Raw genomic sequence first — 12,665 nt, forward strand, 5'->3', positions numbered from 1 at the left:
TTTCCCACCCAAAGGGTCTCGCCCTCCTCGTCACGCCTGATGCGCAGGCACGGGGCGCCAGCTGCGGAGATCAGCACCACAATTCCCATTCAGAGTCTCGGCAGAGGCTGCGTCATCCCTGACTTACTATTTTGGTCTCAAAAAAACTCCCTGTTCGAAATGCCATGAGTTGCCCACGGAAGCGGCGAGTGCTTCTGACCTACGGAGCCCTCCCGAAAACAATAAAACCTTCTCTGCTTAACGAACACAGCATCACAACAAAAAAGCCTGTATTCTTATGAATATTTTATGGTCGACTAGAAAATTGCTTTTATAGGTTCTGCCTTGAGAACATATTAATACGATCAGATTCATGACGTGAGCAAAAGCACAAAGACTATATTCAGAGTTTTAATGACAAATGCCAAAGCCATGAACTGGAAGACAAGATCGCGATTATGAATAATAAACTACCTCATGTTCTGCCTGCCTTCTCCTTCCCTATAGGAACACAAGAAGAAAACAGGAGGAATTCTTTTTTTTTTTTTTTTTTTTTTTTTTTTTAACCTAGGCCCATAGGGATTTTTTTTCACGGTCAAGCTACCATTATTTTTATCCCAAGTTAGAAACACTCTGCTGGGTTTTTTTCCTCCCAAAATAAATAAAACATGGCTATGCACCAAAGACTGCCCGTGTGTTGTACGTTAATTAAGACCTAAAGCATTCTAGTCCCCATTGATTGCCGGCATAGAGCGGCCTCATGGTTGAGGCTCTGAATTCTGCATACTGCTGATCGGAAGGCATCTTAAAAAACAGATTTAAGTCATTAAACACATTTGCTGTAAATAAACTGCTAAGCTCAAACCTGCGAGCAAGGGTGGGTTCTCCACAAAAAATGTTTGACAGGAAAATCATTGCACATAAAGGCTGCAGACAAATGCATTATCAGATCGGTCATACGTTGAGTTTCTTCCATGCTCCAAAATGGAAAATAGCTTCTCTGCAAGTGCTGAGCATTTTGGAAGGGATTAGGGGAAGGTGACATCACTTAAATATGACATTATTTAAATAAAACTAACTAATAATAACTGCATTTTCTCCCCCTTCTCCGACACAGCATTTTCATGCAAGTCCTTAAAGGATTAAAATATAGAAGGATTCAGTCCTGAAAACACACTAAAATGTATGTTAAAACAAAATTTCAATACAAGATGGACATGGGATATTTGAAACAAAGATTTGAATTCAAATCTCCTTTCATCATAACCTTTAGTTAAGAGGAACTTAAAAAATATTTCTCAAACTAATTTTTTTTATTAAAAAATCAACAGCTGTTGCCAGAAAGACTCTTGCTTTGTTTTGTTTCATTTTCATTTAAGCAGCACAGCAAACTGCCTCTCTCACATCCTAAAGACAACATCACCTTCAAACAGAAAGCACGTGAAACGTTTTCTCCGAGACCTCTCTTCGCTCCGGCACGAGAGAGTCCCACTGCATTTGCACAGCTCCCTCCCAGCCGCCCTCCTCCTCTTTACTCGGCAATTCCCTTCCACTCGAAGAAAGAAATCGCATCGACCTCCCCAAATCGGCCACAAAACGCTGGGGATGAGCATCTGGTCAAGGCTGGAAGAAGAAAAGCATCACCCCCCCCACCAGCCCCACCAATATATAAAGTAGGGACGTACCACCACGTGCCTGTGACAGTGCGAGCTTAGGAGACAGAGCTCACAAAACCTCGATAAAAGAGTTTTTCAGCTCCTACAGGAACTCTCCGGTCCCTGGTGTCTTTCCAAATCGCCGCGCACCAGGGAGGGGACGCTCCTCTGGACGGCTGCACTGAACCTCCCTGGCCAGCGCTTTCCAGAAACCATTGACTCAGCTTCTCCCCTCCCCGTCCCCATCTCCCATCCTCTCTGGACTTGGGCTTTATTTCTAACTAATGAGTTTGCTTTCTAATTACTGGTGTGCAAGCATTGCCCTCCAGAAAGACTCTGCCAATAGCGGCACGTCAGTCTTTCAGCACACACAAAAAATAAATGTAAAACCAAGAGCCTGTGCTCAGCATCCCCGAACTCTCGGCTGCTGCCGTCGGACACAACCCCATCCCGCCCCACCGAACCAGTACCGTCCCGGCACAAGTTACAGGACATCGAGCAAGTGTGTGCACAAACCTCCCCCTCTAAGCATTGTTTTTAGTTGCTTTCATCCCTGGGCAAAAGCAAAAAAATCACGCATTTATTCCGCTGCCTTTATTTCCCGGGGGCTGAACTTACTGTCTGGCAACAGCTTCGGATTTTTTAAAGAATTTCCTATATTTTGCACAGCCTTACAAATACAAATGCCAGCAGAAAGGACTTGGGCATGTCAGGAGTGTGACACGGGCAGGGAACTGCCCGCGCGGTGCCGGTGTCCCTTCCGCCCAGCAGCGCGGTGGCCGGGCAGCCCCGGCATTCCGTTACGGCGGGGCTTCCACTTCCGAAAATGTCCAAACTCGATGAAACACTAAGAGACGGTGAGATCAGAGCTATTAATAGAAACGAGCTACTGCAGTATCTGACTGCAGTGCCGGGATAAAAGGAGCGTATTTTGCGTGTGAAGCGGAACAGAGCGGATGAAGACATGCACAGCACCCTTGGAGTGTCCGAGATTCAGTTGGGTTTAATATATAGCATGTTAGATGTCCCAAATATAAGCAGAAATTAATAGGCGAGGGGGAAAAAAAAAACACATTACCATCTATATTCAGCTTATTCTCTAGAAAAGATTTCACCAGGCTGTACTAGAGGAGCCCCAAAACCTGCCCAGGAACTGGCACAGGTGGTGGGAGCAGGAGGTCTCGGTGAGGCAGCACCCAGGATATCAGCATCCTCTGCGGCACATCACGAGCATAACACAGGGGCAGGATGAAGGCACGGTCCTGCCATGCTCCTCCGTAAATGTGTACCATGCCAAGGCAAAATAAAGGATTATGCGAAGAGCTGGGATGGTGGGGTGCTGCAGGGCAGCAAGGACAAGCACTTCATTGTCCCCATTTAATGCTCTCCCAACAGCAAGGACCAGGATGCTGTATGGGTTTATTTCAAGTTAGAATCACACAATGAGCTCAAGCACCACATGGCAACTAATCTGAAGGACAGCAAGATGGAGAAGTCAGGCCACTATCATGCCCTGAGATCAGAAGGTGGTCCTCACCCATGGGGACAGGCCAGCACTCTGTTCACAACAGGTCTGTAAAGAAAGGCAAGCTGCAGCAGCACTGGCAACAGAGCCGTGGCTCAAAAGCAGGCAGGTTTGACAAGGTTCAACAAGGCCAAGTGCAAGGTCCTGCACATGGGTAAGGTTAATCCCAAGCACAAGTACAGGCTGGGCAGAGAATGGATTGAGAACAGCCCTGAAGAAAAGGACTTGGGGGTGTTGGTTGATGAGAAGCCCACCATGAGCTGGCAATGTGCGCTGGCAGCCCAGAAAGCCAACCGTGTCCTGGGCTGCATCAAAAGCAGCGTGGCCAGCAGGTCGAGGGAGGGGATTTTGCCCCTCTGCTCCGCTCTTGTGAGACCCCACCTGCAGTGCTGCGTTCAGCTATGGTGTCCCCAACACAAGAAGGACATGGGGATGCTGGAGTGGGTCCAGAGGAGGCCACGAAGATGATCCGAGGGCTGGAGCACCTCTGCTATGGAGACAGGCTGAGAGAGTTGGGGCTGTTCAGCCTGGAGAAAAGAAGGCTCGGGGGTGATCTTACAGCAGCCTTTCAGTTCCCGAAGGGGCTACAAAAAAGCTGGAAAGGGGCTTTTTACAAGGATGTGTAGTGATAGGGCAAGGGACAATGGCTTTAAACTGAAGGAGGGGAGATTTCCATTAGATAGAAGGAAGAAATTTTTCACTCAGAGGGTGGTGAGGCAGTGGGACCAGGTTGCCCAGAGAAGTTGTGGCTGCCCCATCCCTGGAAGTGTTCAAGGCCAGGTTGGATGGGGCTTTGAGCAACCTGGTGTAGTGAAGGGTGTCTGTGCCCATGGCAGGGGGGTTGGAACGAGATGATCTTTGGGGTCCCTTCCAACCCAAACCATTCCATGATTCCAGGTCAGTACACCGCAGTCGCCGGTATTTTTGCACAGCTCACTACAGAGCTGCGTGGGTGAACGCAAACGCAGCCTGGATCCTTTCTCGGCGCACGAGCTACGAGTAAACAGCAGCTGAGGTTTCCTACAAGCACCACACATGCTGCAGTTCAGCAAGGGCTGGAGTCATTTCCCGCGATGAGAATATTTCATGCAGCATGAATGGGAACCAAAATTAATCATCCCATCACCCATTGAAACATATCGTGAGGCACCGCACCGTAGGCAACAGATGGAGCTTTAAATGTCACTCACTCATTCATTGCAAAGAAACTTTTTGCTGATTACTACTGAGACCTGAAGACATAATAAGGGTGCAGTGATTCTGGATTTCTATAACCAGCTTTTTTGATCCTAATACCTTCCCTGAAAAGATCTCATTAGCATTTATTAGAAACCTAGGAGAGATCTCCACACAAATCTGATTCATGATGATAAGAAAACCAAAGCTTGACGAGCAGCCCACTTATCCTACTTTATTTTAGACTTAAAACATTAAAAAAGTCCCTTTACTTGAAGAAAAAGAAAAATCACCAAATTCCATCACCAACAGACAGAAAATACCATTTTGCAGTGTTTTCTTGCTCACAGCCTCAGAGCAGTATATCAGCTGCTTTCATGGCTGAATATCTGGATCTTACAGGCCACCGGCATTTCTGATGGTCCTGGCTAAAGTACTGCAAAAGACTTCCACACTCTTGACCGGGGCTTGCAGCACCACCTCAACCTCCTCAGCACCTTCAGCACTGTGTCCTGCTGCAGCAGGAAAGCCAAACGCTTCACAGATAAAACAAGGCACTTCCGAACACACAAAACATAACAGTTAAGTCCTTCATGAGCATGTGAAGAGTCGATGTCACAGCGCCCCTGAGAAGGCCAGGAGTAAAACCTTGATTGCACAGATGTCTCCACCAGATGAACCTGTGCAGGATAGAGGAGCTCCAAAGGGAGACACTCAACTTTCACCACTTCCTTTTCAATCTTTATCCTACTCCCTCTTGTTGTTTTAATCAACGACTTTAACAAATGAGCACCCGGGACGATGCCAGTGTTTTTACTGAAACTAAGGATAACGGAATCGAGAGTCAGCTTGGACCATTTCTTACTTTAGACTTCATACAATTGTGGTAAGGCTTTCCTTGCATGATGGAGGTAGTCAACCAAAATCCACCTGAGTTTCTACAGGAAAAAGCATCCAAATAAATAATAATAAACACTAGAAAACAAAATAAATATCTATATATATCCCCCTTCTTAAAAAGCATTCCTGGGAATATAACTTCAGCTGCCTCTTTGTTTCAAGCATTATCCAGTAATTGAACCTCTGATCCATTTGTCTCGCTGTTGGTACAAGAAACTCCTCACCTTACCAGATACCCAAGACAAAAAGGCAGGTTGAAGGAAGATCTGTTACACTTCTGAAGAGATAAACCCACATGGATTTCTCACCATGAACTTTCCCTTGAGGAAGTGATACTTTTGAGAATCAAACATGGAGGAGATAGGGCAGGAGCCTGCAAGTCTCATCCTGAGATTACACATGAAAAACTCCCCATGAGGAAAAATAAATCTACCCAGCTAGATAGGCATGAGCGAATTTGAGGGATACACTGCAAAGGTGGGCTTACACAACCACCTGGACCTTCTCATGGGGTTCTCCCGAGCGCCTGCAAAGCATTGACCTCTACATCAGCAAGAATAAAAGACAGCAGAGGAACCAGCGACGGAGCAGGAGCGCCCAGAACAGCAAGCTTGCAGGAGGACAGCAGACATCACATCTCCTCCTCGCTCGGATGCATCAAGGAAGACTTGTTTTCCCATTAGAACTCCTGTCAAAGCACAGCGGTGCCATTCACGTAGACGGAGGGGTTCCTGGGGCAGAGCGAGCGAGATGATGTGATGAGAACTGAAGGGAAGGCTTGCTTGCAAGTAGAGATGGTGCCAGCTGGTAAACAGCCAGGCCATTCGAAAAAGAGTTGTGTGATAAAAGCAGTTACAGCTACAAGGAAACGCTGTCAGCTTCCTAAAGACAACGAAGAGGAGCTGGGAAATCAAAGTCACCTATCTGCTGCTGAGAACGAAGGCTGGTCCTCTGCCAAAACCACCAGGAGAACCCGTGGCCAGATCCTGCTGTGTCCTACCAGCTTGGGAGGAGAGAGAAGGGAATTGTTATTGTTCAAAAGGAGAAAAAGCAGCGGCACGACTGTTGCCCAAGGCAGGTCCGGGCACAGCCGAGGAAAACTGCGTGGTGGAGCAGAGGCCACGCAGCAGTCTCTGGGATCAGCGGCTGGTGACTCCACAAGAATGGGAGCTTTACAAAACAGCTTGAGATCTAACGTACCAATTTCTTTAAAAATTAAGCCACAATACGTTAACTCGCTAAGATCAAAAGCGAATGTGAAACAAAATACTTTGCAATTACCTGTCCCACAGGATATGCTGTAATTTTACTAAAAAGACATATTCTGGTCATTTTAAACAGCAAATAAAATACTATTAATAACAGGCTAGTAAATTAATTTTTGTCACCAGTCAAGGGACTCCCAGTGGCACAATAAGCCTCAAAAAATGCAACGCCACCTCCTCTGTCATGGGGAAAAAAAGAAAAAAAAAAAAGTTTGCTAAACCACAAACTGTAATAGGAAAGTGTTCAGCAGCTCTCGAAAAATCTCACGGACTGCTCAAAGGCTGCAGTGTTTTCTGCAGTTTATTAGAAACCCAGATGCTGGTCCAAGAAGAGAAGCACACATTCAAACGGGCAAGTAGCCCACAGCTTTCTGTAGCCCCCTCTCTCACGGCTTTTGCTTCCAAAATGACACATCTATCTCAGCTGCATTAGGACCCAGGATCTTACTTGTGATCCATTCAAAATGATTTAAGGTGCATCGGGGAAAAAAAAAAAAAAAAGCTATTTTAAGACAACATTAAACGCAAGTAGTTTTCTAGAGAAATTCGGATCACCTCGAAATCTTCAGATTCCACGACAGCACAGAGAAATTACCCCGAAGCACTTCCTCATTTCTGCAAAATGCGCAGGTGTTGCCTTTCAGTTCCTTAATGCAAACCCTACGAAACACACACCTAAGTTCGGATTTCTATTTAAAAACCCATTTTTTCCTTCTCTTTTTTTTCCAACACGCATCAGGTAAAGTGAATATATTTAAATACAGAAGGCTGATAAAGGACTCAGAATAATTGGAAAATCCTTTTGTTAAGGAAGTCCATCAGTGTTCGGGTGGGCTAACAAGATCAACCAGTCTTTCCCCTACTAGTACCAAAATCCTAAAGGACAATGGCGGATTTTCCCTGCATCCCCCAGCCCAGTAGTACTCCACGCATGGTAAGATTTCCCAACACGAGTGATGACTCTTACTCAAGGCAAGCTTTTCCTTGGCATTTATGCACAAACCACTGAAGTCATAGAATCATGGAACGGTTTGGGTTGGAAGGGACCTCAAAGATCTCGTTCCAACCCCCCTGCCATGGGCAGGGACACCCTCCACTACACCAGCTTGCTCAAAGCCTCATCCAACCTGGCCTTGAACACTTCCAGGGATGGGGCATCTACAACTCCTCTGGGCAACCTGTTCCAGTGCCTCACCACCCTCAGTGTAAAAAATTTCTTCCTTCTATCTAATCAAAATCTCCCCTCTTTCAGTTTAAAGCCATTGCCCCTTGTCCTGTCACTACACGCCCTTGTAAAAAGCCCCTCTCCAGCTTTCTTGTAGCCCCTTCAGGTACTGGAAGGCTGCTAGAAGATCACCCCGGAGCCTTCTCTTCTCCAGAGTGAACAGCCCCAACTCTCTCAGCCTGTCTCCATAGGACAGCCTTTTAAATACGGAACAAAAACTCAGCAATCATTCTGCTGAAAACATCCCCGGTCTGTGAAGACCAGACCATCATTCTTCTATCAGTACTGGACAGTCCCTGCTTCGTACTACAGACATGCAGAGCCAGAGTGACATAGGGATGAGTTTTCATCTAACAGACGCACAACAATGCCATACTTAATGCTTATTTTCACAAGGCATACTATTTTTTTTTAAACCCCCTTCAAACTTGCCTTCTTAAGGAAAATGCAGAGTAACAAGAAACGTCTCTATGAATTAACTCACTCTTTTAAAAGGGCAACTTAATTTCGTTGTTCCAAGCTTCTAGAATTAAAGTTCTAATTTTTTTTTTATTAAAGGACATGAGTTGGTTGGTTGCCTACTGTGTCTATTAAGCAGCTTCACAAACCACCTGTTGAACAGCATTTCAGAAGGCAGCAAGAGCACCGACGTCACTGCCTGCCCACCCAACGCATGCAAGTCCTCACGCAACCGGTCACGATTAAACGATCCGTGACATTGAGAATGACATCGGAATCCAGCAAAACGTTGCTTATGTAAATGGTAGGTCAAGCACTTAAAATAGCCATCTTCCCACTTTTCCCAACATCAGCCAAAGGTGAGGCACAAGATGACTATTTTCTCCCTCCCCAAAGACTGTCCTTCAGCTAGAGTAAGGAGCACTGCTACCAAATACTAACATGTCAAAACCAGGAAAACTTACATGCATGCTTTCTAAGGCTCACAAGTGTATCTTGCCTAAAAAAAAAAAAAAAAAAAAAAAGAACACTTTGTCCCCTCCCTGCATCCTTACTATATTGGATGACCTACCTCAGCTGAAAAGCAACAGAAAAGGAACTGGCTGGCTGGTCACACTCAAAGATTTGCGGTCAACAGCTCAATGTCCAAGTGGAGACGAGTGCTGAGTGGTGTTCCTCAGGGATCAGTATTGGAGCTGGTGCTATTTAACATCTTTGTTGGTGACATAGACAGTGGGATCAAATGCATCCTCAGCAAGTTTGCTGATGACAAGTCGCCAGAGGGACCTTGACAAGCTGGAGAGGTGAGCCTGTGAGAACCTCATGAAGTTCAACAAAGCCAAGTGCAAGGTCCTGTACGGAGGTCAGGGCAACTCCAAGCACAAGTACAGGCTGGGCGGAGAATGGATTGAGAGCAGCCCTGAGGAGAAGGATTTGGAGGTGCAGGTTGATAAGAAGCTCAACATGAGCTGGCAATGTGCACTGGCAGCCCAGAAAGCCAACCGTGTCCTGGGCTGCATCCAAAGCAGCGTGGCCAGCAGGTCAGGGAGGTGATTCTGCCCCTCCACTCTACTCTCGTGAGACCCCATCTGGAATACTGCATTCAGCTCTGGAGTCCCCAACACAAGAAGGACACAAAGATGATCTGAGGGCTGGAGCACCTCTGCTATGGAGACAGGCTGAGAGAGTTGGGGCTGTTCAGCCTGGAGAAGAGAAGGCTCCGGGGTGATCTTATAGCAGCCTTCCAGTACCTGAAGAGGCTACAAGAAAGCTGGAGAGGGACTTTTTACAAGGGCATGTAGTGACAGGACAAGGGGCAATGGCTTTAAACTGAAAGAGGGGAGATTTCGATAAGATAGAAGGAAGAAATTTTTTACACTGAGGGTGGTTAGGCACTGGAACAGTTTGCCCAGAGAACCTGTGGCTGCCCCATCCCTGAAAGTGTTCAAGGCCAGGCTGGATGAGGCTTTGAGAAAGCTGGTGTAGTGGAGGGTGTCCCTGCCCATGGCAGGGGGGTTGGAACTAGATGATCTTTGAGGTCCCTTCCAACCCAAACTGTTCTGTGATTCTATGACCATGACACTCCTGTGCCTCTCAAGGCTCTGTAGAGAAGAGGGAAGAGATGGACAGTCAGCATTCCCTAACTCTGTTGTGTACTGCCAGAGAAACAGCACAGCCTTTTTCAAACAAGGGTAAATGAATGAAGATGAACACCCACACAAGTTCCCATTTCCCCTCATATTTCCTTCATCGTACTTTCATTACCTTCTCTGTAGCATCCACCACTCTCAAAAGCCTTGGCAGCGTGCATGGAAAAGTAGAAAGACTCACACCAGTTGGGTACAGGAGTTAAAGACTCACCTTTATTTTGACTCCGCTATTGGAGGCTACCTAACTGAGCAGCATCCAAGCTGTATCATTCACAGCTGTATGAAATTTGGGTTGCGCTACATCTACCCTCCATCTACTACAACCAAAGCAACAGGTGAGCAAGTCTTCCTTCGCCACTCCCGTAAACAAGGCAATTCTGGTTTATGTCACTTCAAAATGCGAGTCAGTCCTTTAGCATCAAACTCCATTTAACTGTAGTTCGTGCAAAAATGGTGCTTTTACTAAAAGATACATAGTTTTGATATAATTAACTACAAACGCCATCACAACTAAACTTTACTGTGTCAAAACACTTCCACAAAGAGCTGTTCTTCTGTGAAAGATAAGAAAGTTAAGGAAGTTTGTTCACCAGATTCATCTAGGTAAGTTGTCTCCTTAAACCAAACCTTTAACACTAAAGCATCTCCTTCAGCGCCTGTTGCTACTTGGAGAATGAAACGCCCTGCGCCCCCAAGATCTGGATTTCTGTGTGAGCTACTGCACAGCACCCACGAGTTTGGGAAGCCATAGCTGATCTTGACCAGAACGTGCAGAGCAGACTCTTGCATAGGGACTTCCCACTGTGGGCAGGCATTGCCTGTGGGATGGTGTGAAACAGGATGGTGTGAGAAGCCCCAAGGTGAAAGACTTAAAATATATATAAGGATAGAGATCCTATATGTATCCTTACCTGAAATAAAATAACAATGACTGACTTTCCAGAGCACTTGAAAAAGATAAAAAGACTTTGGAAAGAACCTCAAGAGGGTTCAGGGATTCAGCTGACTGAGGCTTAAGAGGCCACTTGGTTATGAAGGGGAAATATGGACAAAAGCCATTCAAAAAACTGGAAGAAAAAGATTAAACGGACATCCGGGAAAGCAATTGAGAAACAACTCCAGGAGGTAAGCTGAAGAGGAATCACAGAATGCTAGGGATTGGAAGGGACCTCAAAGGATCATCTAGTCCAATCCCCCTGACGGAGCAGGACCACCTAGATCAGATCACACAAGAACACGTCCAGGCGGGTCTGGAACATCTCCAGAGAAGGAGACTCCACAGCCTCTCTGGGCAGCCTGTTCCAGTGTTCTGTTACCCTTACTGCCAAGAAGCTCTTCCTCATGTTTAAGCGGAACCTCCTATGTCCCAGCTTATATCCATTTCCCCTTGTCCTATCATTGGATGCCACTGAGAAGAGCCTGGCTCCATCCTCATGACAGTCACCCTCTACACATTTATAAACATTAATGAGGTCCCCCCTCAGTCTCCTATTCTCCAAGCTAAAGAGACTCAGCTCCCTCAGCCTTTCCTCATAAGGGAGATGCTCCACTCCCTTCATCATCTTTGTGGCTGTGCGCTGGACCCTCTCAAGCAGTTCCTTGTCCTTCTTCAACTGAGGGGCCCAGAATTGGACATAATATTCCAGATGCGGCCTCACCAGGGCAGAGGAGAGGGGGAGGAGAACCTCTCTCGACCTACTAATCACACAACTTCTAATACATCCCAGGATGCCATTGGCCTTCTTGGCCACAAGGGCACATTGCTGGCTCATGGTCATCCTGCTGTCCACCAGGCCTCCCAGGTCCCTTTCCCCTGTGCTATTCCCCAACAGTTCAGTCCCCAACTTGTACTGGTACATGGAGTTGTTCTTACCCAGATGCAAGACTCTACACTTGCCCTTGTTGTATTTCATTAAATTTCTCCCCGCCCAACTCTCCAGCCTGTCCAGGTCTCTCTGAATGGCAGCACAGCCTTCAGGTTTGTCAGCCTCCTCCCAGTTTAGTGTCATCAGCAAACTTGCTGATTGTGCACTCTGTCCCCTCATCCAAGTCATTGACGAATATGTTGAACAATGCTGGTCCCAATACCGACCCTTGAGAGACTCCACTGGAAGGCTTTCAAAAGCAAGTTTAAGAAGGTTAAAGTTGATTTAGGGATAGCCAGAGACAAGTAGAGATGGAAACGATTTGCCTATTGCTTCCCTGAAACAGTAACACATCATTGTTATCATCAAGAAATGAGGCTCCAACTGAAGTTCAGTGGGACGCTCATTTTTGGAGCAGGGTTGCTTCCAGAAGCCCCGTACTGGGCTCCCACACTTGTGCCAGACACCAAAACGCATGGCTGGAGCCAGCAACAGCCCTGAAACGCTCCTTAGCTGATGACAAAAGGCTTCAGGGAGGAGGACGAGGCTGACCATGAGGCAGAACTTCCAGTGAAGTCTCCTTTCACATCCCCTTTAACTTTAAAGGTTTGGAGAAGGATTAGTCTGAAACCATCCCCCCTCCATTTGCCACCATGTGAAAAAAGAGGAGCTGGGGTGGCAGAAGAACAAAGGTTGGTACAAGCACAAGAACTACCAGCCTGAAGCAGGAGGCAAAGGGCACGTAAGCAAGACCGGTAGAGAAAACCAGCCCAACTCAGTGACTCTGTGGACATGGCAAGCCTTTCCCAGCAATTTCAATCCATAGTATGATCAGCACTAAACACAACTCAGGCAAATCCCAAATCAGCTGTAGGAATTTTACCGATTGCCAGCCATTTTCTGGATGACTTCTCACACTATTTTCAACAAAACTGTCACATGTTAGAGCTGCGCCTTGCCGGAGCAC

The 12,665-nt window shown here is 46.6% G+C and overlaps 1 protein-coding gene across 7 annotated transcripts in view; it reads right to left on the bottom strand.

Moving 5' to 3' along the window:
- The window catches only part of LOC104377105 (histone deacetylase 4), a 245,875-nt gene that overhangs the window by 129,353 nt on the left and 103,857 nt on the right, over positions 1 to 12,665 (bottom strand). The gene's annotated exons all lie outside the window — the stretch shown is intronic.

Source organism: Tauraco erythrolophus, chromosome 8 (genome assembly GCF_009769465.1).
Source record: "Tauraco erythrolophus isolate bTauEry1 chromosome 8, bTauEry1.pri, whole genome shotgun sequence".
NCBI lineage: Eukaryota > Metazoa > Chordata > Aves > Musophagiformes > Musophagidae > Tauraco > Tauraco erythrolophus.